At 41.7% G+C, this 27,205-nt stretch overlaps 1 protein-coding gene across 1 annotated transcript in view; it reads right to left on the reverse strand.

Annotated features, from left to right (window-relative positions):
- tyw1 (tRNA-yW synthesizing protein 1 homolog (S. cerevisiae)) overlaps positions 1–27,205 on the reverse strand; it is a 152,030-nt gene that overhangs the window by 49,903 nt on the left and 74,922 nt on the right. The gene's annotated exons all lie outside the window — the stretch shown is intronic.

The following is a 27,205-nucleotide window of genomic DNA, read 5'->3' on the forward strand; positions in this document are numbered from 1 at the left end:
CAGCCGGCCTCAGAAGGTTTGCTTTCCAATGGATATTTTTCTCCAAAACGGCTGAAGGAAGCTACTACTCTATGTATTCCGAGTATATTCAATTTGCAGCATTTCTCAGGGATATCAGTACGAGCTTGTGCTTTGAAGTCTGTCTTGTCTTGTGAGGATTTTTTTTTTACAGAGAGTGTTAGAGCTTTTAGAAAACAGATGTTTGCAGCTAGCAATTCATAGGATCATAGGATCCCTACAGTGCAGGAGGCAATCATTCAGCCCATTAAGCCTGCAGCGATAACAATCCCACCCAGGTCTTATCCCTATAACTCCACACATTTACCCTGCTAGTCTCCCTGATACTAAGGGACGATTTAGCATGGCCACTGCACCTAACCAGCACGTCTTTCGGACTGTGGGAGCACCCAGAGGAAACCCACGCAGGCACAGGGAGAACATGCAGACTCCACGCAGTCACCCGAGGGTGGAATTGAACCCGGGTCCCTGGTGCTGAGAGGCAGCAGTGCTAACCACCATGCTGCCCTTACTTGCCCAAGTAGGGAGTTATGGTTCATATTTGTTCCCAGTGGCCCAGTTCAGAATTTCTAAAGGTCCAGTTAATGCTCAGTCACCTTGACAAAGAGGTACCACTGATACAAGGGCATTGGTACATTAATAACTCACCGAGGAGTTAAAAGTCAGCCATTGAAAGTGCTATCCATAAAAATCTGCAACAATTGGCTTTTCATTACCTCAACCTGGGCACTTCTCTTTGGAGTGGCAGGATAAACTATGCTTGGGCTGTCTGATAGGAATCTACCTTTGGCAGAGAGTAGCCAATTTAATTAACAATCCTACAGGCTACTGCATAGGCACAGAGATAATTAAACTGCCAAGTTCCAATCCAGAGAGGCTAGGAAAGAGCAAAAACTTGCATGTTCAAGGTCAGTCAGTAAGTGTGGCTGAGAGGGGCAGGTAAACCTAGGCCAGTATTTCTGAAGAGAGCATACCTGGCCTTGGGTCAGCCCCAGTTTAATGCAGCAACAGGGTGTCAAAACTCAGGGGCTGAGTTTTGTGGAGTGGCAGAAGTTCCGCCGCCACAGGAGCCAAAAGTGGGGAACAATCCCAGTATTCCAGCGGCAGGGCCCAGGGAAGCATAGTGCCAGCAGCAGCCAAGAAAGACACAGTGGTCTGCTCCCAAGAGCTGCTGGCCCAATCGGACAGCCAGCAGCCCGGCAGTGTGCAGTGCATGCAATGCCTATTGCTGAGGCTGCAGGTCGAGGGGTAAGGTGCCTTAATGACTGAGCGTTCATGGGACTGGACAATGCCAGAGCCAAGCAGATAGGCCCAGACAATTGCGAGGCTGGTAAGGCGCCAGCAGCTCTGTTGTCATGAAGATGGCCACTTACACCGAGGGGACTCCTCCATGGGCCGTGGTGTGCCGATAAAGGAATGACCCCCTCTCTATCACCCCGCCAATCCCCCACCCCTGGAAGTGCTGGGAATCTACCAGGTTTTACCCAGAAGCCTTCTCACGTAACAGCAGGCCACCCGATATGAGCAAAATGCATTTGGAGGTTGGAAATGGCCTTTAATTGGCCATTTAAGTGGCTCATTTGCCTACAGGCAGGCTGCAAATCTGACAGTTTGCCTGCTGCTGACAAAATGTTCAGGTAGCTGCAAGAAATCAGCCACCTCCATCACCATTACCCTCCATCACACCCCTGGCACCTTCCAGCAGAATTGTTCCCAGCTATCTGGCCCCCAACTCATGGCCAAAGGAGTGGTAAAATTCTGGCCCTTTTGTTAATTAACTTGCTAAACACAACAGCAGTCTTATTTTACTTTTTTATGAGGAACAACCAAAGTTAAGCTGGTTGTGCCTTGTACATTCACATACTTGACTATAAAATTAATCAGCTTAAATCCATATTGGATCCATATTGGATCACAGCTCCCTAAAGTGGAATTCAATTAAATCTCAGAAGTTTGGAGAAGAGCACAAGGACACATGCTTCGGAGTGCAGAATTTATTCCTCACAACAACATTTATTTATGTGGCATTATTTAACATCGCAAACATTCCAAGAAGCATTGGACAGTAAGCTACTAAGGAGATATTAGGAAATATAGCCAAAAGCTTAAAAGAGGTCAGTTTCACAGAGTGTCTTAAAGGAGGAAAGTGAGAGGAAGAAAGTAGAGAAAATTGGGAATATGTAATAGGTCATAAAAGGAGGAATGCAGAGATCGTGGAGAATCGCAGGGCTCGAGAGAGAGAGAGAGGGACAAGATCATGGGGAGGAGTTTGAAAACAAGGATGAGAAATTTAAAGTTGAAGTATTGCCAGGAGTCAATGAAGGTCAGCGTGCGTGGGCAAACAGGACTTGGTGCAAGTTAGGATATGGACAGCAGAGTTTTGCATGAGTTGAAACTAAGGAATATGTGATAGGTCATAAAAGAAGGAATGCAGAGATCATGGAGAATCGCGAGATCGTGGAGAATGCAGAAATCGTGGAGAAGGTGGGAAGCTGATCCGGAGAGCTTTGGAATAGATAAGTCTGGAGGTAACAAAGGTGTTGATGAGGGTTTCAGCATCAGGTGTGTTGATGCAAGGACGGTTGCCAGGTCATGGTGATGGAGTGGATGTGTCGTAGTCATGGTGATGGAGTGGATATGTCGCGGTCATGGTGATAGAGTGGATGTGTGGTTGGAAGCTCATCTCAAAGTCAAACACAACACCAAAGTTGGAAATAATCTGGTTCAGTGTCAAACAACTTCCCAATTTTGTGGGTGGGGGTCAAACTTTTGAGGTTGTGAGCTCTTGAGGCAGCAATGCTTGTTGTGGAGCTCTGATCAACCTGTTAATAGTGGTGAGGCCCATTCTAATCTTTTTTTTAAACTAGTGGGTATGGCCCAACTAACTGAGGCCTTCTTCCAGTCCCAAAAAAAGCCAGTGAAAAGGTTGGTCTTCATTATTTAGAATTCTTGCCATTCAAACAGCCCCCTGCTCTTGCAGCCCACCCCACCTTTTCTGACAGCTCTCCACCACCCTACTCCCCTCCCCAATCAGCTCACTCACAGCAATTTTCAAGACTCTAAATGGGGTCACAGTGGGAAAAAGTTTGGGAAGTCCTAAATTAACTACACCAACAACAACAGGGAAAGAAAACAGCAGAAACTGTTAACAAAGATTAGGAGGAAAGGGGTACTTTACTAAGAGATGAAAATAAATGAGGGACAAACAAAAATACAACAATAAATAAAAAGGAAAATTGGTGGACAAGAGATGGTTACCATCAGCATCAAAGGAACAGGGCCGAAATGGATTTGCTCAAACACAGTAAATTTGAAGAATAAAAACTGGGGAATTCGAAGCAATACTTAAAGCTTAAAACAGGCTTGTCTAACATGTGGCCTGAGGGTCAGATGTGGCCCCTGGAGCCAGCTATCAAAATGTCAGTCAAACAACTAAGTTTGAATTTAAAAATCTGCAGGGAGCTGTTCTTCCAATCACAGGCCATTTCTTTTGCATGTTTGCTGCTCAGTGGGACAGAAGAAATGGAAGATTGGAGAAGCAGTGAACACCAACAGCGGTGCATTCGGGGTCCGAGGAGTGGAGGTGTTGGGGAGCCTGATCGTGGCCCAGGCAGTCAGAAAGGGGCTCACACAGAATGGGGCGGGGCAGCCAGAGCAAGACTCAGGAATGGCGGACTGGAGCACGAAGCAGCAGGAGTGGGGCCCACTGCCGTCTGAGTGAGTGAGTGACTGAAGACTGCGTGTGCGTGTTTGGGGGGCAGGGAGCGTGTGTGTGAGGGGGGCGGTGAGTGCGTAGGGTGAGAATGTAAGAGATGGTGAGAGTTTGCAGAAGGGGATAGAGTGCAAGGGGATGGAGGAAGCGTGTGTGCATGGGCAGAATGTGTCTCTAAGTTTAGCTCACTCCCAATATCAGGATTCCCATTTACCCTCACCTGCACACACCATTATGCACTCTCTAGAGTTTGGGATTAGAGGGTGCAGGTATTGTCATTTTATTCCCCACGAACTCAAGAATGCAGAGGCCAATTTTGGCACCCACTTTAAAGTTTTTTAAAGAGTGAGTGAGGATGACTGTGAGCACCTGAGCCCAAGAGTGGGTCAGAAATACGCACACATCCTATTACACTCTAATATTCTGCTTTATTTATTACTCTCAAAATTGTTTCTTTTCATACCATAGTTATTTTTTGAAATTCTTGTTTAATGTTGCGCCAAAATTTATTTTTCTGAAATTTGCTCATCAGCCCCTAGACGGAGAAATATTTTGAAATGTGGCCCCTCATGTGTAAAGATTGGACAAGCCTGGTGTAAAAAGTACCTGGGTAGCTTTAAGTGAAATCTCAATGACAGGCCTTAGATCTGGACTGCGATATAATGGAGTTGGTTACAGATAAAACTCAAAAATTATTTCAAACTCGGCGTGGGAGGACAAGGAATGAACAAAATCCTCTATCTGTATCATCACCCTAACAATACAAACACTCATTTGCAATCGAGTTTTACTTAAAATCTTTCTTAACCACAAAGCAAATGAAAATATTACAGACGCAGCGCCTTAATTACAGTTAAACATAGACACACTAAAAGAGCTAAAATTAACATCTGCTGTCCCCACATGGTGACTTGTTATTTATCAAAATGCTACTTTATAAGCTACTAAATTGAGAAAGTCTCAATACTCATTGCACCAACAGTGTTATAGGCATATTAAATTTATCTTAACTAATTAGTCTTTAAAATTGCCCTCTTATAGAGTTCTAACTCGCTTTTAAATTGTTACAACCCTCCTGGTGAATATTCTACTCAAGGCTGCATTTCACAAATGACTGTCTTTTGTGAAACATATTCTTAATTTAACACATCATATCCCTTTACAATGCTTAATATATCACTGTATATTTAATCCCCCTACGAAGCTTGTCCACAACGAATGTGCAGTATAAGGGAAAATGTCCAAAAATCTGTAGCTAAGACAATAAAGACTATTACAACAGCAGTCTAGAGAGAGGTCAGAATAGCTATAGAAAAAAAATTACACTGGATCATGCAAGTTCAACTCCAAAAGTGTTTAACAAGACTGGCAGCTCCATTCAAAGGTTAGAAGTATTTGCAACTATCATGACAGCACGTATAAATTCCAGCATGATGTTTCCTTTCATACATCTCAGGAAAACTGACTACATGATAATACTTCAAACAATTTTGCTCAAACCTACATTTGGGAAACACACTGATCTCAAAAAAAAGTACAATACTGCTTATGCTGGAAATCTGAAATAAAAACAGGAAATTCTGAAAATGCTCAGCAAGTCAGGCAGCATTTGCAGAGAGGTTGATGACCTTTCATGGAATCAAAGAATTATACAGAAGGGGCCCTTCGGCCCATCGAGTCTGCACCAACATGTCAGGAACACCTGAACTCCCACCTAATCCCATCTACCAGCACTTGGCTCATAGCCTTGAATGTTATGACATGCCAAGTGCTCATCCAGATACTTTTTAAAGGATGTGAGGCAATCTGTCTCTACCACCCCCCCAAACAGCGCATTTCAGACAATCACCAATCTCTGGGTAAAAATTTTTTTCCTCACATTCCCCCCTTAAATTTCCTGCCCCTCACCTTGAATCTATGTCCCCTCGTGACTGACCTTTCAACTAAGCTGCTCCTTATCAACTCTGTCCATGCCCCTCAATCTTGAACATCTAAATCAGGTCGCCCCTCAGTTTTCTCTGCTTCAACGAAAACAACCCAAGCCTATCCAACTTCTCTTCATAATTTAAATGTTCCATCCCAGGCAGCATCCTGGTGAATCTCAGAACTAACTTAATAGTTCTGTACATATCGAAAACAGTTGAAGCTAAGTTTATTTTTCGCTTTTTGGGATATGGAAACAACAAAGAATGGATAAATTTTCAGCATTCATTCGTCTTCCACTTTAGGCCACATTAATAAATAAACTGTGGCTTCTGGGAAGAAAATGTGAAGACATTAAGGGGGTGCAATTTGCCTAAATTTCCATCTAAAGACACAGGACTCGTTAGGCAGCTACTTTTCCACTAGAATGTCATTTTTAGAATGACATTCCTTGTCCCTGAATGCTTTGTCAAGTGTGAACAGCACATTGCGGCCAATACATCAATATTAAGGGGAAAGTAATGTCCCTCGACTGAAGTCTTCTATTTCATTTACAGACTTTCGCCATTGAGAAACTTTTATTTCCGGTACTCAACATACTGAGTTGTTGTTTAAATCCGTTTAGTTGATAAGATTAGATAATGACAACTTACTTCGATTATCTCCGATCACAATGAAAAGTTCTAATACTTAATCTGCGAAGTACTGTATAAGAAACTAGACTGACCAGAATGTCACGGAATTGGGAAGTGGATAGTGGATAGATGACTTAAACTGACGTTGGAATCTGCAGTAAGAGTGTCTATTTATATGACTGATGTGCAGAAGTTATGCTCAATATTAACACGGGATATAAGTTCATCAATCAGGTGGCATTATCACAGCGAAACGGTTTAGGTTTTGTACTTTTTCAAAAAAAAGTAAATCTTGTTATTTTCCCAACAATACTCTCATGTCTGTAGATGCTGTCATTGAATATATTCAAGGTGGAGATAGACTTGAACTAATGGGGAGTCAAGAATTCTGGGGAACAGGCAGGAAGAGAGTTGAGGCCCTGGTCAATTGGAAAGAACACCCTGTTCACTATTCTTTCCTTTTTCTTTGGTGCTGCCCAGACATGGCTTACAAAATACATAGTAAGAAGTCTCACAACACCAGGTTAAAGTCCAACAGGTTTATTTGGTAGCAAAAGCCACTAGATTTCGGAGCGCTGCCCCTTCGTCAGGTAAGTGGGAGTTCTGTTCACAAACAGGGCATATAAAGACACAATCTCAATTTACAAAATAATGGTTGGAATGCGAGTCTTTACAAGTAATCAAGTCTTAAAGGTACAGACAATGTGAGTGGAGAGAGGGTTAAGCACAGGTTAAAGAGATGTGTATTGTCTCCAGCCAGGATAGTTAGTGAGATTTTGCAAGCCCAGGCAAGTCGTGGGGGTTACAGATAGTGTGACATGAACCCAAGATCCCGGTCGAGTCCGTCCTCATGTGTGCGGAACTCTGCGTTGTCGTGTTAGTTGTGTGATACGACAACGCAGAGTCGCTGAGCAGAGACCGATAGCCAAGTTCCACACACATGAGGACGGCCTCAACCGGAATCTTGGGTTCATGTCACACTATCTGTAACCCCCACAACTTGCCTGGGCTTGCAAAATCTCACTAACTGTCCTGACTGGAGACAATACACATCTCTTTAACCTGTGCTTAACCCTCTCTCCACTCACATTGTCGGTACCTTTAAGACTTGATTACCTGTAAAGACTCGCATCCCAACCATTAATTTGTAAATTGAGATTGTGTCTTTATATGCCCTGTTTGTGAACAGAACTCCCACTTACCTGACGAAGGGGCAGCGCTCCGAAAGCTCGTGGCTTTTGCTACCAAATAAGCCTGTTGGACTTTAACCTGGTGTTGTGAGACTTCTTACTGTGTTTACCCCAGTCCAACGCCAGCATCTCCACATCATTACAAAATACATGTCATTTTGATTTTACTTCTGCAAAATAATATTCATTTTAATAGCATCCTACCATTCCGTAACACCTTCCACTCCAAAGTGCATTGAGCCCAAATATAGCATGCAACTGCTACTCAAGTGGACAGCAGTTAACGCAGTAAAAACCATGGACGGGATTTTCCGGCCACACTCACCCCAAGGCTGGAAATTCTGCCCAAGGTCAATAAACCTCTGCATGGTCCGCCCCCGCCCTCTATGATTCCCAGGTGGGATGGGAAAATTCTGCCCCATGAATCAAACCAACCTCTTCTACCCGAATGGCTTCCTGCTACACTAATCAGAACTTAGAGTTATAGAGGTTTACAGCATGGAAACAGGCCCTTCGGCCCAATTTATCCAGACCGCCCAGTTTTACCACTAAGCTAGTCCCAATTACCCGCATTTGGCCCATATCCCTTACATCTTACCAATGCAACTGTCTAAATGCTTTTTAAAAGACAAAATTGTACTCGCCTCTACAACTACCTCTGGCAGCTCGTCCCAGACACTCACCACTCTGAGTGAAAAAATTGCCCCTCTGGACTCTTTTGTATCTCTCCCCTCTCATCTTAAACCTATGTCCTCTAGTTTTAGAATCCCCTACTTTAATTGATAATTTATGGATAATTAATTGATAATTATTCTCTAGCTAAATGTTCACACAGAATTCTGACATACCAGGACAGAATGAACATTGTGTTAGAGAGAGATTTTCTGCATTTTATCTGATACATTTCTCAAAAGCTAGGATTAAAACACAAGTCGTTTTTCCTTACCCAATTTCAAGGGTCACCTGGAGACTCTGGGATTCAGCCAGATTGATTGATCTGGACATTTTTACAGGACACAGGAGTTTTGTCTAAGTGCTAATTATATTTTGCGTGGTTAAAGTATTAGCAGGCGTGCAACACCAAGATGATGAGAGCGCACCTGCTCATTAGTCCCGACCATTGTGCCATTAATCATGGATGACAGGCATGTCTAACGTTAGAGACTTTCCAACTCAAGTTTAGGGAGCACATTCATTGCTCTGCGTGTAGATCTAAACTCTGAAGGCTGGTATAAGATCCAACTTACCTTCTTGAGTAGTCTGGGTCATGGAACTTCCCCCAACAGATATCGGGGGATTCGCATGCACACAAGTCAGGGGGGCACAATCTGACTGTGTAGTTTTTTTGGGCCGAGGACGGGAACAGTGTACCTGCATAAAAGATAAAGGGATCGTGTGACCCTGGAGCAAAGCACCATCATTCAAAAGGGAGAGGGGACAGGGAGAGGTCCCAGTTAAGGAGCAAGGGGAGCAGAGAAAGAGGCTCCAAGCAGAAAGGGGTTGCAGTTTGCAGACCTGAAATGAAGAGGGCTCAGGGGAACCCTGGTGACCAAAGAAGGAAGCCGAAGGTTGGTGACTCAGTGCAGCGGGCCGAAGGTATCCCTGTGGAGCAGTAATATTCTGCTCTGCGTGGTCAAAGAGCTGAAGTAATGCTTATGAGTTGGTGCTGGAGTGCAGATTTGGGAATCCAAGGGAACAGAGTCTCAGGAAACTTGATTGAAACTCTGCAAGGTGGGCTAGTGTTGATGCTATTTGCGCGAGAGCAGTGTTTGGAGAGAATTCCAAGGCGAGATCTTGAAAGGTAAAGATTAGGACCCCTCGTGAGAGACAGTTAGTTTCAACAAGATTGGTTAACTCAATGTTTACTGACATCCGAACCACAGAAAAGTTATGGTACAGAAAGAGGTCATTCAGCCCATCATGTCTGCATTGGCTGAAAAATAAAAAAACTAGCTGCCCTACCAATGCCTGGTCCATAGTCTTGCAGATTGCAGCACTTTTAAGTGAAGATTCAGGTACTTTTTAAAATGAGTTGACGGTTTCTGTCTCTAGCACCAAACCAGCAATCGAATTCCTGACACCCACCACTGAGTGAAGGGGTTGTTTTTTCATGTCATCTCTATTTCTTACACCAATCATTTTACATTTTTGCCTCTGGTATGTGATCTCTCCACTAGGGGAACAGGACTTGCCTGTCTACTCTCGAGATCCCTCATTATCTTGTACACCTCAATTAAGTCACACATCTACCTCTTCCATTATAAGGAAACGACCTAGCCTATCCAATCTTTCCAGATAGCTGCAATTTTTCTAAGTCTCCTCTGTATTCTCTCCAGAGCAATTTTGTCCTTCCATAAGACGATAAGACATAGGAGCAGAATTAGGCCACTTGGCCCATCGAGTCTGCTCCGCCATCCAATAATGGCTGATATTTTTCTCATCCCCACTCTCCTGCCTTTTCCCCATAACCCCTGATCCCCTTATTAATCAAGGACCTATCGATCCCGTAATGTGGCAACCAGAGCTGTACACAAAATTCCAATTGTGGCCTAACAAGCATTATTACATTCCTACTTCTGTATCCTTATCCTGTGCAGGGACCTGTGGGCATGCACTCTAAGGTCTCTCACTTCTATCCCTTTCAATATCCTCCTATTTATTGTGTACTCGCCAGCCTAGTTTACCCACCCCAAACAAATTACAAAGATTTGAAGAAAGCCCTCTGATGAGTTTTTTTTATTAGTAATAATAACTTGTGTTTATAAGACTCGTCAAAACATCTCAAAGCACTTTTCCACAGTTAAATATTACCACTATTGCTTTACATTACACTGAAGAAATGAAAACAATCTTAAAGCAGTTGTTTCCCAGTGTATTCTGTCTCAATTGATAAACTAATCACACAGAGAAGATAATAGAAAAAAGGGAATAATTTAAAAATACCTCAAACAAAGGCATTTTGCCAATGAAATCTCATGTGTGATTGGCACGAATTTATATTTAAAAACATTAATACAAGAAATGCTACAATTGACTGAAAGACAACGGACGGGATACTCAAGCCTCAGCCGATAGCCCGTGGAAATCTCGGTGCTCCACTGAACAGGGCATCGGTCAAAAATAGAGTTTCCCAACAGGTATCAAGAGAATTGGGATTTACCCGACCCACCCCGCTGGTCCTGATCAGGTTCCTGTCAATAGCAGGCAGCAACCCAATAATTATGCAAGCCCGCTAACTCTAATACCATTAGCGGGTTTGATGGCCCATTCACCAGCTCTCCGCCGTGCACCCAACCCCCACCCCCGAACAGGGGGAACAGCACCAGGTGGGCATTGGTGTTGCCAATAACAAGGGGGGGACATGGCGTGCTGGACCCAAAGGACCAACCTCTAGAAAAGTGGGGGCATCCTACCCACTCCCACCACTCAAATCAAGGGTCACTCCCCTGCCACACCATGCACTTTTACCACAGCTTCTCAGTCCCACCACACCCTCCGACCTAGGCCCCCATTCTCCCCCTCCACCACCCCCCACTCAGGGTCCTCCACCCTCAGACCCCCCACTCAGACCCCCTCCCACCTCAGGCCTGCTCTCTCCCTCAAACCCCCCATAGGGCCTCTCCCCACTGAGGCTCCCTCTCCCCAGACCCCCACAAGTCCCCTTCTCCTCAGACCTCCTACTCAGGCCCCCCTTCAGGCCATGTGTCCTGGCAGTGCCAATCCTGCCCCCTGAAACTCTGGCCTGGCATCTTTGGCCCGAAGGTGGGGGGGGGAAAATCAAAGAGGTAGGTCCAGTGAGCACTTTGCCCTCTACCATCTCCAGGCTTAGAGTCTTTGTAAACATTGTGGTTAGGACAATGGAGAAAGGAAATGTGAAAGCCCGAGTAGAAAACCATTAAGTTGTCAATGTAGGCTTATTGCAAAGCAATGCACGTTAAACTTGATAGAAATCATAGGGTTCGAATGGACTAGAGAGGGTTTCAAAGGTTTCAGCTTGGTAGGAAGCCTCAGAGACGTCAAATTTAAGCTGTGTTAATACATTGGGGCTGAGTTCACAGCTATGCACAGCTTCACCCTCACGCAAGTAACCTAGGCTGACCTTAGTGTGGTCCTAAGGGAGTGCTGTACTCAGTGGTTCTGCTTTTCAAATGAAGTATTAGACCTTGTGATCTCATCTACTCTCTCAGATGGGCATAATGAATCCTACAACAATATTTTAAATGTGGGGATGTTTGGCTGTATACAAGCCAACATTTATCCCTCAACCTACACCACCAAAACAATATCTGGTCATTCACCTAATTTCTGTCTTTTTATTTCCTGCAGCCACTCTGAGGAAATTCAAGGACATCGTCTTGAAGATTGCTTTTTTACGGTTACTCCTTGAACTTCTTAGCTCTCATTCAAGAAAATAGTCTCACTTTTTTTCTTTCAGTTACCCTCATCCTTGGCAACATCCTGGTGAATCTGAACTGGACCTTTCTCAATGTGTTTTTTTCCCTCCTGTAATGTGATGCCCAAAACTGTGCAGGATATTCAAATTGCAGTTTAACTATGGCCTTATACAAGCAAAAAAAAATGCTTGAAGCTGGCATTTATGGCACTTTTATATTCGCGTATGGTGCTGAGACTTGATAGAAAGCATCCTTTCTGGAAGTATCACAGCTTGGTATGGCTCCTGCTCTGTCCAAGACCACAATAAACTACAAAGGGTTGTGAACAAAGACCAGCCTCCAATCCACTGACTCCATCTACACTTCCCACTGCCTTGGAAAAGCAGCCAGCATAATCAAGGACCCCACGCACCTCGGACATTCTCTCTTTCACCTTCTTCCATCGGGAAAATGACACAAAAGTCTGAGGTCACATACCAACCGACTCAAGAACAGCTTCTTCCCTGCTGCCATCAGACTTTTGAATGGACCTACCTCGCACTAAGTTGATCTTTCTCGACACACTAGCTGTGACTGTGACACTACATTCTGCACCCTATCCTTTCCTTCTCCGCAATGCACTCTATGAACGGTATGCTTTGTCTATATAGTGCACAAGAAACAATACTTTTCACTGTATACTAGTACATGTGACAGTAATAAATCAAATCACAGAAATAGAGACTGAACGTTGCTGGTATATCTATGAAAAAGTATTAAGTGCCAGCTTGGAGGATAACAGGACCAGCCCTGAAGTAAATGAGGAATGACTTGCATTCAGTATGCGTTATCATAAGAAGATTGTGATTGGCAGAGCTGAATGTTAGCCCACCAGAAAACTGTGGAAGCAGCGTCAGCTGGGCAACAGGATCAAAGTTAAGATGGCAGAATTGTGGAACAGAGACTTGAAAAGAAAAAGAGGAAGGTCATAATAGTAATAGTGAATAGCATCTCTGCCAATGCTGATTACAATGACTGCCTGATTGCCTAAAAGTAAAATTAAGACCTTGCATAGTCCTAGCTCAGGAAGGAGCTTATTACACATAATATACAGTGAAAAAACAGGCAATTTGGCCCAACTAACCTGTGCTAGTGTTCATACTCCACATAAGTGTTGTCTTATTCTACTTACTTCAAATCATCTGCTCACAGTTATTCTACAAGTTGGTACTTGAATAAATAATACACTTAGCCCCCTCATCTAAGCCACTGTTACAGATTATATATAAATAATTCAGGCCCAAGCTCAGATCCTTGTGGCATCCTACCAGTTGCAACCTATTGACCTGAAAATGATCCATTTATTCCTGTTCCCAGTTTTCTGAACATATTTGAATAGTAAACATTACTTATGACTGCCTTTTTCATTCACAACTCGGCAACAAGTGATATATTGCAGGGAAACTAAAACAGCCAGAAGAATCAATGGTTTCAAACTGCTTTATAATCCTATTTAAATGCACTCGTTAAATTATAAATATATGTTCCAGTCACCAAATAATCATAAAATGCACTAACTTAGCACAGTGAAAATGGAATTGCACATATTCTCCTTCCTAACACACAATTCTTGTCACTACAGTAAGAATGATTATAGCTCTGAACTAGGCAATGCAGGTCAGTGTGAAGGCCTTCCAAAGTCTGCTGTCACTATTTAGATTTGCTGACAGCAAGGCCAGAAGTATCAGGCAGCACATCATCGCTTTACCATTTTCCTAACCACACTATCAATCATCAGTGGCGTAAAAAAGAATTTAAACCTATTGGTCATGGTTCTTTTGCCTGGATATCAAACACATAAATGATGATTAACTGAATACTGGAGAGTTAGCATTATTGATCACAGATCACAGCTTTCAAATAGTGCAAATATAGAATATAGAATTCTTAAATAATAAATTTATTGTCCTTCCTGGTTAAAATATGCTGTAACCCAGACTGTTTAAGGTGTACCAGTGACTTTATATCCATGCCGCGTACGGTGGAAAACTGCACCATAGGGTTAATTCTCCAGTGTGATGCATTCAGACATACTGTACAAACAAACTTCTCCCAAGTCAAATCGAATTCATTTTATGGCAGTTTAAAGCAATACTGTCAAACATCACTTCCTGTAAAATGTTGAAAAGTTTGATTTCTTAGTGTATATAAAGCTTCAGCTATCAGGTATTCAAAAGAGGTTATGTGCTAACATAGTAGTTGAGTATGTAAAGGAACTTCCAATAAGAGGCTAACTTTAATCAGAGGGAAAGTATAGCAGTATTATGAGGATTATGGTGCTTCTAATACAACATCTTTATTAGAACTCAGCGTAACATGGCTGCCCACGGCCTATGCCTTTTGCCTTTCTGCTGTTTCACCTTGACTTTTTCACTCACGTCTATGACTAGTTTCAGCAGCTTTTTGCTACTGGAAGAGCAATTTGGGTGTCCTTGGGCTGAACTATTTGCCTTCAGTCGTGTGTTCCTCCACTCGAGGATTGTGTTGCGTATATATCTGTGGTAGATTTGCTTGATTTCCTCATGATTCCTTTGGCGCCTCAGCTTTTCTATTCGATTGGGGATAGTGTGGCGAAGATGTAGTTAAATTTTCCAATCCTATGTGGAGCAGTTGAATTCATCACTTGTGAACTGAGGGCCATTGCCACTCATCACAATGTCTGGAAATGCTGGAGTGACTGAAGTGTGCTTTCAGGAATTCTACAATCTCACCAGTAGTCAATGAAATCAGTTGGTCTAATTCCCAGAATAGTAGTCTAGTCTACGGTGAAAAGATAATCAGTTCCTGCTAGAGTGAAGAGGCCAACTCCTAGCTTTATCCATGGCCTGTCTGGGATGTCATGCATCATCAGAAAATCTCTAGTTTGCTTAGGTTGATACTTGCTTAGTTTGGTACTCGTTACATGCACTATACTGGCTCTTGTGATCCTTCATTTCATTATCCATGTTTGGCCAGTAGAGCACTTTTCTCGCCTTCCTCAGATGCAACTCAATTCCCAGATGGCTTGCATGGATGTGCTTTAGCATCTTTCTACCAATCTCCTGAGGGATGATGACTTTATTTCCTTTGTACACAATGCCACCTTGGGCTTTCAATTAACCACTGTATGCCCATTACACTCGTGACTACAGGAGAATGCTAGGTGTTCTCAGACCATCCTTTCATTGCTAGTTCTTGCCGCACCTGAGAATTGCATCCTGTTGAGTAGCTGGCTTAATTTAAGCAAGGTGCTCGTCTGTCAGGTTCAATGTGTCTGCTGGGTTGATGGCTTCCAGAGCATGTCGAACTGCTGCCTCACACTGATTCTGGAAGATTTAACATTGTTTCAACATCCTCAACTTTCTTCATAGAGAGGGCGGCTGCTACTGACAGCACATCAGAGATAGACATCTGTTTCCCTTGCTTGTATGTCACATCCAGATGATATCTTTGCAAACAAAGTAATATTCTTAGAAGACACTTTGGAGCAGGTAGTAGCAGTTTGAGGAAAATGCTTTGAAGTGGCTTGTGATGGATATCACTGTCACTTCGTCTCACCCTAGCAGGTATTTATAAAATTCTCACAAGCAAAGACAATAGCCAGGTACTGTTCTTCAGTTTGAGCATAATGTGGTTCAGTTTGCATTAACGCCCTAGATGCCAATGCAACTGGTTGTCTTGACCTGTCTTGCTAGCATCACACTGCAAGTGATTTCATCATTGAAATTATAGTATTTCAGTACTGGCGTTGTTACCAGTGGTTTGATTTTAGTGTATGCTGCTTCTTGTTCTGTGCCCCAATACCACTGCACATCCTTGCCTGTGAACTGGCATCATAGTTCACACTTGCAATGACAAATTAGGCAAACACTTTGATAATATAGTTCACCAATCCAACAAATTGTTGCATTGCTTTCACATTTGCTGGATGCTGCATTATTGCCACAGCTCTCACCATTTCAGGATCCGAGTGAAGACCTTTTGCTGTCAGTACATGACACATGTATTTGACTTCAAGTTTCTTCAATCACAATTTCTACATTTCCCGCTGTCTCAGAAAAGCAGCCAGCATAATTAAGGACCCCAGACATATTCTCTTCCACCTTCTTCTGTCAGGAAAAAGATACAAAAGTCTAGGATCACGTACCAACCGACTCAAAAACAGCTTCTTCCCTGCTGCCACCAGACTTTTGAATGGACCTACCTCGCATTAAGTTGATCTTTCTCTACACCCTAGATATGAATGTAACACTATATTCTTCACTCTCTCCTTTCCTTCTCTATGTACGGTATGCTTTGTCTGTACAGTGCACAAGAAACAATATTTTTCACTGTATACTAATACATGTGACAATAATAAATCAAATTAAATTTCTTCTTATTTACTCCAGGTTCATTTGGTGGGCATACAGCATTCAAAAGCTACATTCACTGAGGGTTTAAAGCATGTCTTCAAGGCTTCTGCTATCTCTCTTTTCTTCTGAGAGATTTAGGGTGAAATACAATTGTAGCAGTCTGTCCCCAACAACATCAGAAGTGTTGCTACTTCTATTGGCTCCAGTTTGTTCATTAATTCTGTTGCAATCTCATAGTTCTGCCATTTCAAGTGGAAAAACTGCCAGTTATACCATATATCACCTTTCATTTAAACAGAAGCTGGGAGAAGAAAATTAAGTCATTTTGATGCTCTCAATAATTTATTTGCAGTTTGTTTGCTTTAATGACTTTTTCAGCAGTTTCTGCAGCTCTGAACCTTGTGGTTCTCTTTCAGTAGCTGTGGTTTTTCACCAATTCTTCAAAACTCAATCTCATCTCCACTTCTGACACCATGTTACATGCTCAAAGAATATAGTGCTTCTAGTACAATGTCTTTATTAGGACTCTGTGTAACATGTCTTACCTTCCGCCTGTGCCTCATGGCAAAGGTCACATGACTATGGCAAGCCAGGTAGGATTTGTAGTACATGACTGCATTTCAATCCAATACAAGCGTAACTACTAACAGATAACGTTTGTGCAAAGTCAGCCAAACCTAGGAAGAAAACAATGGCCATCGATGGCAACTTGTGAGCAGTGTAACATGGAGCTACCCAGAGGAAGATTGGCTGTGCAAGAAGCTTCCAATGGCTGAAGATTGTATTTTATAGTGAAATTGCCAGAAAGGTTTTCCTTCAGTCATGCTTTCTCCACCACTTTCTATTTAAGGTAACCACTCAGCCCCTGTATCAGTCTCTTCCACTTGCTTCACTGTCACTCATCTAGTCCTTACCTTCCAACCATGAACCTCTCACTTGGAATGTCAGGTGGCAAGAAGTGATAGATCCTTTCACCCTCAATCTGTTTTCCTCCTCTTACTCCCCCTCTCTAGTTCTTTCAAAAAGACTTTGTGGTTTTCGAAGTTCAAAACATGCTATTAAGTGGAGAAAAGCCACCAACTGTCTGCCCCTCTCAGCTTCCCGAGTGTCAGCAACTAAAATATTTACATTTGCCATCATAAAAATGTTCACTTTCTATTTGTTAATTTTCATGCAAATAAACTAAAAGTAGGACAAGGAAGAAGTCAGATCATAAGAAATAGGCAGGGAATAAAGAGGTCGGCAATATTTTGGAGTTGGTTTTCAACTTTGACGTACTTCGGACAGGCAGTAGGAAGAGCAATTGGAATACATGGCCAATGTTATCAGAAGACATGGATCTTTTTCATAGTCAAGTTTCATTTGAACTGAGTTGGAGAGCCATCTGCGCATTTACAGGATCAAAATTTGACTAAATATTCACTTTTGAGGAATCCAATCAAATGTTCACTCTTTATAAAAGCATTATTTTTCAAATTCCTGTTACTCATGAATCTTACATCTACTCTTAGGAAAGCTACAGACCCTTTAAAATAATAGAAGTGGCCCTGTAATGGAAATATAAGTGCCAGTATATAATGTCTGTGCTGTTTCCCATAGTTTGAACATACAACAGATGTAACTGAAAATGTATTTCCCTGCATGGCTCAACAGAAAAAGGTTTGTGCTTAAAACATCATGAAAAATTAAGTGACATGTTTTTCCCACTTATCATCCTGAAAATTGTTTCAGAATCCTTACTGTAAACAAAGAATGAAAGATCATGATGCCAAGAGTCGTAAGATTGCACAGTCCATTCAAAGAAAAATAGGGTGTTACTCCTTTGTAAATGTCCAATTATCACATAAACAGAAGCTAATTTTTTGGAGGACTGCATTTTCTTGTTGATTAATGTATGCAGGCACTAATTTATATGACCACAGCAGATTTTCAACAGAAGTCTGAGCTGCTATTTCAAACAGAGCAGATGGTTGGGATAAATTGGAGATGTATACAGGGGCTTGAAATGCTTTAGAGCCAGTAGATCCATATCAATAAGGGACTCACTCCATACACATCTGTAATTGATCCTGTTCTACCTGTGCCATGTTCATTTCTGTAGGCAATTACTCTACTCCAGCTTGAAAGTAGCGCTTTTCAAGACGGTTATTTTTCATGTATTTTCAAGTTTTGTCACATCTCAAGGTGAGTCATAGGGTCAGGGGGTAGGCAGGTTGTGGGCGCACATTAGGTCGGGTTGCAGGGGCTAAATGGTGGTGTTGGGTTGGGGGGGGGGGGTTAGTTATAAAGTCACCCAGAAGTTACACTAGGATTTTTCTATCTAACACAACTGGGGCAACTACTGAGGTAAGTTAGAACATTCCAAAGTCTCTGACTCCATTTCAGAGTTTGACATTATTGGGTGGTCCTGTGGAGCTGGGGAATTGCCGATCAGAATGTTCAAACTTCCTGGATAATTCCACTGAATCAGTGTGTTGGGACTTTTGAATGGTCCTCAAGTGCAGGGTAGGGACGGGAAGACCTGGCCCTAGGTGTTTATGATGCTCACATGATGGTGTCCAGAATACTGACATAACAGAGATGGTAAGATATGTCAAGGTCAGTACATACTTTATTGACTTGGTGGCGTGCCCATGTTATTACTGCTCATTTTTCTTAATGACAGAGGTGAGGGAGGGGCTGAGAAAGTAACTTGGTGAGTTGCTACAATGCATCCTGTTCACATATTGCAGCCAAAGCAGGTTCACCAATCAAACAAATTAGTTTGACCCGGATGGCATGGGGTTTCTTGCATTTTGTTGCAGTTATACACATCCATGCAAATGGTCAGTCTTCCATTACATTCCTGACTCGTGCCTACTGAATGGTGGATAGGTGAAGTTACAAGGCAAAATACTGATCACACAATACCCAGCTTCTGCCTTCTCTTATTATCATGTTGTGGATATAGTTGATCCAGTTCATTTACTGGTCAGTTGTGATCCTAGGATACTGATGGCAAAGGATTTATCAATGGTCATTAAGGGGAGATTAATGGCTTTCTCTTGTTCAACTGGACTATTACCAGGCACATGCCACTTGTCCACTATGCACAGATTGCAAACCTCTGAAAGCACCAGCTTCAGATTTTTGCATTAATTTCCTTTTGAATTCTCTATCAACTGTTACTGGATAAATATTTTATCCCATGCCATCCCTGACTACAAGGCTCCTCATTAGCAACCAGCTTTCACAAACTACAGAAATAAATTCACTGAAATATAGATGCAAACATTGGCCAATTGTCTCAGGATCTACGCTTCCAAAATCACTCTATTTTTATGAAGTGAATCACCAAACATTTGTGCAAACAAACTGATGTTTCGATATTTGGTTTTCTAACGGCCAAAGCAATAACAAGAATTACAGTATGGGAAATATCAAGATTGAATCAACTCTTTGGGTACATACGGCTTCAAGTAAATCTAGGTAGAATAGTGTAGAAAGAAGCAATACTGATGAGGTGGTCATCAAAATCACTATTTTGGAACATTCTTGACTGATCACAGAGAATGCCCCTCAAATGCCCATGGAAACTGATAAACAACAGACTGGTTATTGGTCATACATTCGAAGCATAGGAACAAAACATCTATAGTCAATTTGGACAATCCCAAAAACTAATATTTCTCATCAGCCAACTCCCACAAGTATCAGAGAACTTAATTGCACAGAAGGATGCCAACCTATTCACCACATCTGTACTGGCTCACTGAAAGAGACATCCACCAAGTCCCATTCACAAAATAATTACAAATTACAAAAGCCATTTGGCCAATCTTAGTTCATCTTTCCAGAAAGATCCTACATTCCCTCCACTGTGGCTTCTTGTTATTCTTTACATGATTCCAGTTTGCCTTTCTACTGGAACACAAAAATCTATATCAAATCACAAGGGACCAATCTTATATCTCTTGGTTACACCATCATATGGGCAGTTATTTAGCATTATGTGTATATTTTCAAATGCAACATGGTGAGACCACTGACTGGAATGACTAATATTCAAAGACAATATGCTAAGTTTGTAACAGTATGCATTTTGTACTTTTCTGGGTGCAGAAATCAATTAAGGATGAATTTGCCTTGTGGCAAAGCATTCAATAATCCAATATTTCTACGCATGAAAAATCTTCTTCCAATTTTTCCCAACAATGTAAACAAGGATTTTCTCGGCTCCAACCTGAATTACAATTAGTCTGAGACTGGAAGTTGCAACATAAATTAACTCAAGGTGCTGACAATTTAATTCTGAAAAGTACTCTTATCTCAATTACTCAAAAATGGATTGCTCTCGCATTATTTCAATAAAATACAGAAGTAAAATTTTTTAGCTCTAGGTTTGCAACAGATGTACTTCAGAACCATATTATTCCAGTGGTTTAGTTCTTCATTTCCACTTATTTTTGAAGCACGTCGGATAATTCATCAATTGCACACAGTTACAAAATAACCAACTATTGATATACTTATTTATTTAAACATAAAAAACATTCATTCTTATGGCATCTTCCACAGTTTGACGATGTCCCAAAATACTTGACAACTAAGCACACAGCTTTTTGGATTGTACTTGTTGTTAGTTTGTAGACAAATGTGGCAACCATTTTGTATATTGTTTGACCTGAATAATCAATGAGCAACCATATAAAGTAAAAATTTATTCCATTCTGAAGAAAGTCTTTGATGACTTTGCCTTGACTTTGCAGGTGCACCTTAATGAAGTACATTTTCCCTTTCATGATGCTAGGCTGTGGATTCTCTATTTATAAATTATTTCTTTCTTCTTGTTCTGAGATTTATGACTGGCATTATGCAAAAATGCACAAAAGGTCAGCTTTACATTCCATTAGCATATCTTAACTTCCACAGACTGCCCTTTTTATTAATATTAAATCCTTTCCAAAATAACCTTCACCAATGTAATCTTCAGCCTTGTCACAAAATTGTTACACCATTTTCCGGCTTTCTAAAAGAGGGATTTCACATTCATTCTCGATAAGCAGATTTGTACTTGCAAAACACTTCATTTCACACCATACAAATTGAGGGTAGGGTATTGGACCAAGACCATGACGTAACTGGACTATGCAGATTTTACATTTAATGTATTGAGTGACATAGGAGGCAGTGAAGATACACAAGGACTAAGTAATGGATGACTGAGGCTTACTGAGAGGGCAAGATAGAAGCAGCTGCATTTTGAACAATGTTGGACTTTATGGCGGTGATGGATTCTTACTGAGGAAAGCATTGGAATAATTGAGCATGGAGAAGGATCAGTGAAGAGTTAAGGAAGTAGCAGAGGTGAAAGTAAATGGCCATATTGATGTAGAGAATTCGGATTTTGAATTTCACCACAGGGTTAAGTAGATTTCAAAATTGCCCACAATCTTGCTAGAAAGTCAATGAGGTCAAGGTGGGGCTAGAGTCAAAGTCAAGGAACACATTTTGTGGTGAGCGGCCAAGGAAATGCTTCAACTTTCCAATCTTAACTAAAATGAAACAAGATAGGTGCTCAAAGAAGAATGAACCAGAAGTCTAGGAGATGGGGCCAAGGTCTGATCTGATGATCAGACTACATGACAGCCACTGGATGGTGCAAATGATGGGAAGTATAATCAGGTAGGGAAATATCAGAGAGAAGAATAGCCACTTTATTACAAACTCGATGGGCCAAATGGCCTCCTTCTGCACTGTAGGATTCTATGATTCAATGATCATTTGGTGTTCCTAATATCTTTGATGGGCAGAAACAAGAAATTTACATTTACATAGTTCAAGCTAAAATTTGATTTATTGTCACATGTATTGGCACGCAGTGAAAACTAGGGTTAGCCACATTCAGATGCTGATGTAGATGGATGGAAAAGGCTTGAAGAGACAACATTTTGGGGGAGTTTGTAGAGTAAAATGCCATGTGGGATGAGGAGGAAGTTCAAAAGTTTTAGTCACTGAGAATTGGGAATGCATGTGAGCAGAAAGTGTGGCATTTGGGGTGCTGCTCCACGAGATGCAATTCCAGGAGCTAGGCTGTATGTAGGTGGCATCACAGAAAGGTCCGGGATCAACAGGAAGCTTGATCATGAGGATACCCAAGACAAAAAAAAATACAAGCCGAGGATATGGGGCAGAGAAATTTGTCACTGTTCCTCAGCCAAATGAAAGGAGACAAAGAAAGCATGGTATTGCACAAAGGGAGAAGAATTTCAGGCATCGCCTGAAGTAAAGAGGCCTGATTCATTGGAAAAAGAATGGAATGATAAAATAACTTTGAGGTACAGCCAAAGTATGCAAGTCAGATAATACTGCAAAAATAAAACATAAAAGATGTGCAGGTTAGGTGGATTGGTCATGTTAAATTGTCCCTCAGTGTCCAAAGATGTGAAGGTTGGGTGGATTAGTCATGTTAATTGAACGGGGATAGGGCGGGCCTGGGTAAGATGCTTTTTTGGAGAGTCGGTGCAGACTTGATGGGCCGAATGGCCTCCTTCTGCATTGTAGAGATTCTATGGTTCATTCTAGCCTTTTAGCTTTATCTACGTTCCAGTTCAGACTTTAAATGCTTTTTATTCTTGCTTTCTACCAGGTTAACAATTGCCATTTTACAAAAATATTTTGCACAGGAATAATGCGAGAATAATGCGACATGGTGGCACAGTGGTTAGCACTGCTGCCTCACAGCACCAGGGACCCAGGTTCCATTCCCAGCTTGGGTCACTGTCTGTGCGGAGTTTGCACATGTCTGCGTGGTTTCCTCTGGGTGCTCCAGTTTCCTCACCCAGTCCAAAGATGTGCAGGTTAGGTGGATTGGCCACAATAAATTGCCCCTTAGTGTCAGGGGCACTAGCTAGGGTAAATGTTTGGGGTTACGGGGGATAGGGCCTGGGTGGGATTGTGGTCGGTGCAGACTCAATGGGCCGAATGGCCTCCTTCTGCACTGTAGGATTCTATGATTCAATGACCATTTGGTGGTCCTAATATCTTTGATGGGCAGAAACAAGAAATTTATATTTACACAGTTCAAGCTAAAATTTGATTTATTCTCACATGTATTGGTATGCAGTGAAAACTATTGTTTCTTGTGTGCTATACAGACAAAGCATACCATACATAGAGTACATAGAGGAGTAGGAAAGGAGAGGGTGCAGAATGCAGTGTTACAGTCATAGCTAGGGTGTAGAGAAAGATCAACTTAATATAAGGTACATCCACTCAGAAGTCTGATGTCAACAGAGAAGACACAAGTTAAAACATTATATAGAGTACAGCATATTTGGGTTTTAAGAAATTGCAGGTAGCTTTTTTGCTCAATATAAAACTACTCTGCAAATTTGATGCATGAAATTTTCAAAAGTTTAATGTTCAACGAATTCATAATTGAAAATCTACGGTATTATTGCTGCACGAAGGAAGTTACAGACATACTTTGCAAACTGAAGCAGAGCCTAAAAATTCAAGGGATGCAAGTTACACTTTGCCTTTATCAAAATGTTTTCACTACAAAAAAAAGACTTTAAGTGAACAAGTAATGATTCAATTATAGCATTTAATTTCTAATCAACAGATTTAAAACTACTCCTTGGCCGGGGGGGGGGGGGGGGGGGGGGGGAGATGTTGGGAAGAACTGCTGGAAATATTAATGAATGCAACAGGATAAAGTGAGCACAAGTAATAATATAAAATGATTTAAATCTCAGCAGCACTTTCATTAGAAATGTCTTCAGAATACAGTAAATTATTTAGATGAATGTAGTCACAAAGTAAAATGCAGTCATAAATATAGAAGAAAAAATACAACGAATCTGAGAAAAAATTTCCTTCCTAATATGCTAGACTTTTATTATTTTATGCTAGATTTATGGAAAGAGCATTAAACAACTTTCACACATTGCATTTTTATTATTTGACTAAGGATCATTTTTGCAGGAGGAATACGCGAAGTCGATGAAATCCAAACTCATTTACAATATGAGTCATTCACTATGAATTTGCAAAGTTGCCATATTTTGATTTCCTTTAAGCACTGTAATTGTGCCCAGTAAAACCATTAGGAAGAGTGTAGATAACCAAAACAAAATTCATCACTACTGTTTATTCTAATTAATTATTTTACAGTCCACCTTAATGTCAGGCTACAACTGGCAAAACAAAAGAGCTGTAATGGAGCCAGGCAATTACTCGCTGGAGACTCTCCAAGTAGTGTCAATCGATAAAGGTGATTCTTACAGACAGGAAAGGAATCCAATCTCAATGGCAAACCATGTGAAGAGGTAGCTTTCCTGGAATGGTCCAGATAGTACTGCTCTTTTACTATCATATAAGAAAGATAGCCAACTATCTCATGATGAAATCAGGATATTACCAAAGGGTCGCAAAATCCTGATGCCAGACAAGATAAGTTTCCTGTCTTCAAAGTTGGAACTTATCTCATCCTTGTAGCCAAAACCAAAGCTATTAGAAATGAAGTTAACCAGTTGAGGAAATGGAACACGTTAGGCTCTTTCAAAGAAAATTTAAGGCGCAAGGATTAGCTGCAAAGAATTACATGCAATTAGCTTATAAGATTATAAGATAATTAAATACTACGTACCTGAGGAACACGATGAGTAATGTGGAAGTTGAGACATTTAATATAGGCCTGGATTTTATGGACCCCTCGAGTGATGGGATCATAAATATCCATAGGCCACCTACCCACGCCTCATCCATTGCCACTGAGATTTAACCAGTAGTGGGAGAGGACCACACAATGAGTCCAGCCCAGCAGCTTCTATTAGTGGCAGACAAGCGGGGAGGGGGAGGGGGGGGGGGGGGGGGAGGGGGCAGAGGATGCCTCTTGAACACATCCCTCGGTAATTTCCCAACCATCATCTCTTTCCAACCCCACCCCTCGGCTCTCACCAGTCCCTTTCCACCCCAGCCTGTTTACTGCACCCTGCTCACCAGAGCCTTCTCGCCGCCCCCCCCCCCCCCCCCCCCCAGCCCCCCCACCTATCGTGAACTCAGCACCATTGACCCCACCCACTTACCTTTCACTCTACTGCAGCTCCGGCAACTGTTGTAGTCCCAGCAATGGCAACCGCTGGTGACGCTGCTGGGAGCAGAGAATTGCTGGCTAATTGATTGTCCGGCAGCTCTTGGAAGTGGGCCTTCCTCCCAGCTGGGACATTTGACCCACCTTAAAGCAATTAACTCCCCAAGCATTAAACTTCTACAGGACAAGCCACTGGAGTGGAGAACTCCTGCCCTTGACTTTTTTTTCTGGGGGATGGGCCTTCAGTGTCCCCTTAAATCCAGCCATTGTGTACATGTAACCACCTGAGCTTTACCACATGAGCTTTCTCCCAACTGGGTCAAAATCCTGGAACTCCCTTCCCTAACAGTGCTGTGGGTATACCTACACCACAGGGACTGCAGCAGTTCAAGAAGGCAGCTATCCACCACCTCTGTAGGGCAATTAGGGATGGGTGACAAATGCGGGCCTAGCTAGCCATGCCCATACCCCATTAAAAAAAAGCCACACATGCAGTGAATGGATTAGCATACTACAAAGCTGACCAGAAACTTAAGTAAACCAGCCATATAAATATTGTGGTTATAAGAGCAAGTAACTTACCTCTTTCAACCTAAAGCCTGTCCATTGCGTACAAAGCACAAATCAGCAGAAATCCACAAACATTCACTTGGCTTCCAAGGTGGAGAGGGTATTTGATCACAGCCAACTCATGTTGTTAAGGGGATTCTGTGTTACTGAGAACATTGTAGCTCAAGATATATTTGTCTTCCGTGTTAACTTTAAAATCTGTGTGTATTTGTGAAGCTAAGGGTGGGGGGGGGGGGGGGGGGGTGAGGAGTAAATGAGTATTGCATCACAATCCAACTTTTCATGCTTAATAAATGCTATTTTCTTGTTGTTAAAACTAATTAGTGGATCTGTGACTCTGTTCCTCCACATTTTCTAAAGAAAACTAAAAGTTGCGGTCTTTTGAGTTAAGCCTCCATCTGGGATCTTCGTGTCCAGTTATAACACCATTTGGGATTGTAACAGAGTACTGTGGGTATATCCTCCTCACATGGACTGCAGTGGTTCATGAAGGTGGTTCACACCCATCTTCTCAAGGACAACAAATTCTAGTCTTGCCAACAATATTTGCATGCCAAGAACAAACAAATTATACGTAAAAGTTTGCACAAGAATAATGTAAAATGCCTTAGGACATCTTCGATTAGAAGAGAACCATCATTTTTGCCGATCACACATTTCAGACTAAAAGTACAGATTATTCCAGGCAATAAGTTTACATAGAAGAAAAAATATACAGAAGAATAATATTTAACTTCCATAATAGAGGTTTCCTGATTTGAAAATAAAAGTTGAATTTTACCAGAATTTTTAAATTGTGTTATTTAGTGACTTCTAATGCAGGCAAATGCAAATCCCGCACGGAGTTCTGGTTCACCACATGTCAGAAATATGGCTAATTGAACTAAACAACAATGTTCCTGCTCATATTGATCCTTATTTCCTTCAGAAAGGAGGCCAGCTTGTTTGAAGAATCCTCAAACTATTTTTCCAACAGGCTAGTAATTACATTCCATCCTCCAAATAGATAGGGATGTGGATAGAAGCCAAATCACTGTCTAGAGAATTGGTTATTACTGTTGAAATTAATTGTCCTATAGATAATCAGTCTCTATCTCTACAGTGACTACAGTTGGTAACATTTTGATTAGTCTTCCAGCTATTGATCCCCTCTTAAAATTAGCAATAAAACTATATCAAAGCCATATTATTCATACTTACTAACAAGCAATAAGTACTTAATGCTTCAGTTGCATGCATACAACAAAAATTATGCCACTCATTAATATAAACGATTCAATGTATCCCAAACAACAAGAGGCTTCCCTAAACAAA

This window comes from Mustelus asterias, chromosome 12 (assembly GCF_964213995.1).
Source record: "Mustelus asterias chromosome 12, sMusAst1.hap1.1, whole genome shotgun sequence".
NCBI classification, from domain to species: Eukaryota; Metazoa; Chordata; class Chondrichthyes; order Carcharhiniformes; family Triakidae; genus Mustelus; species Mustelus asterias.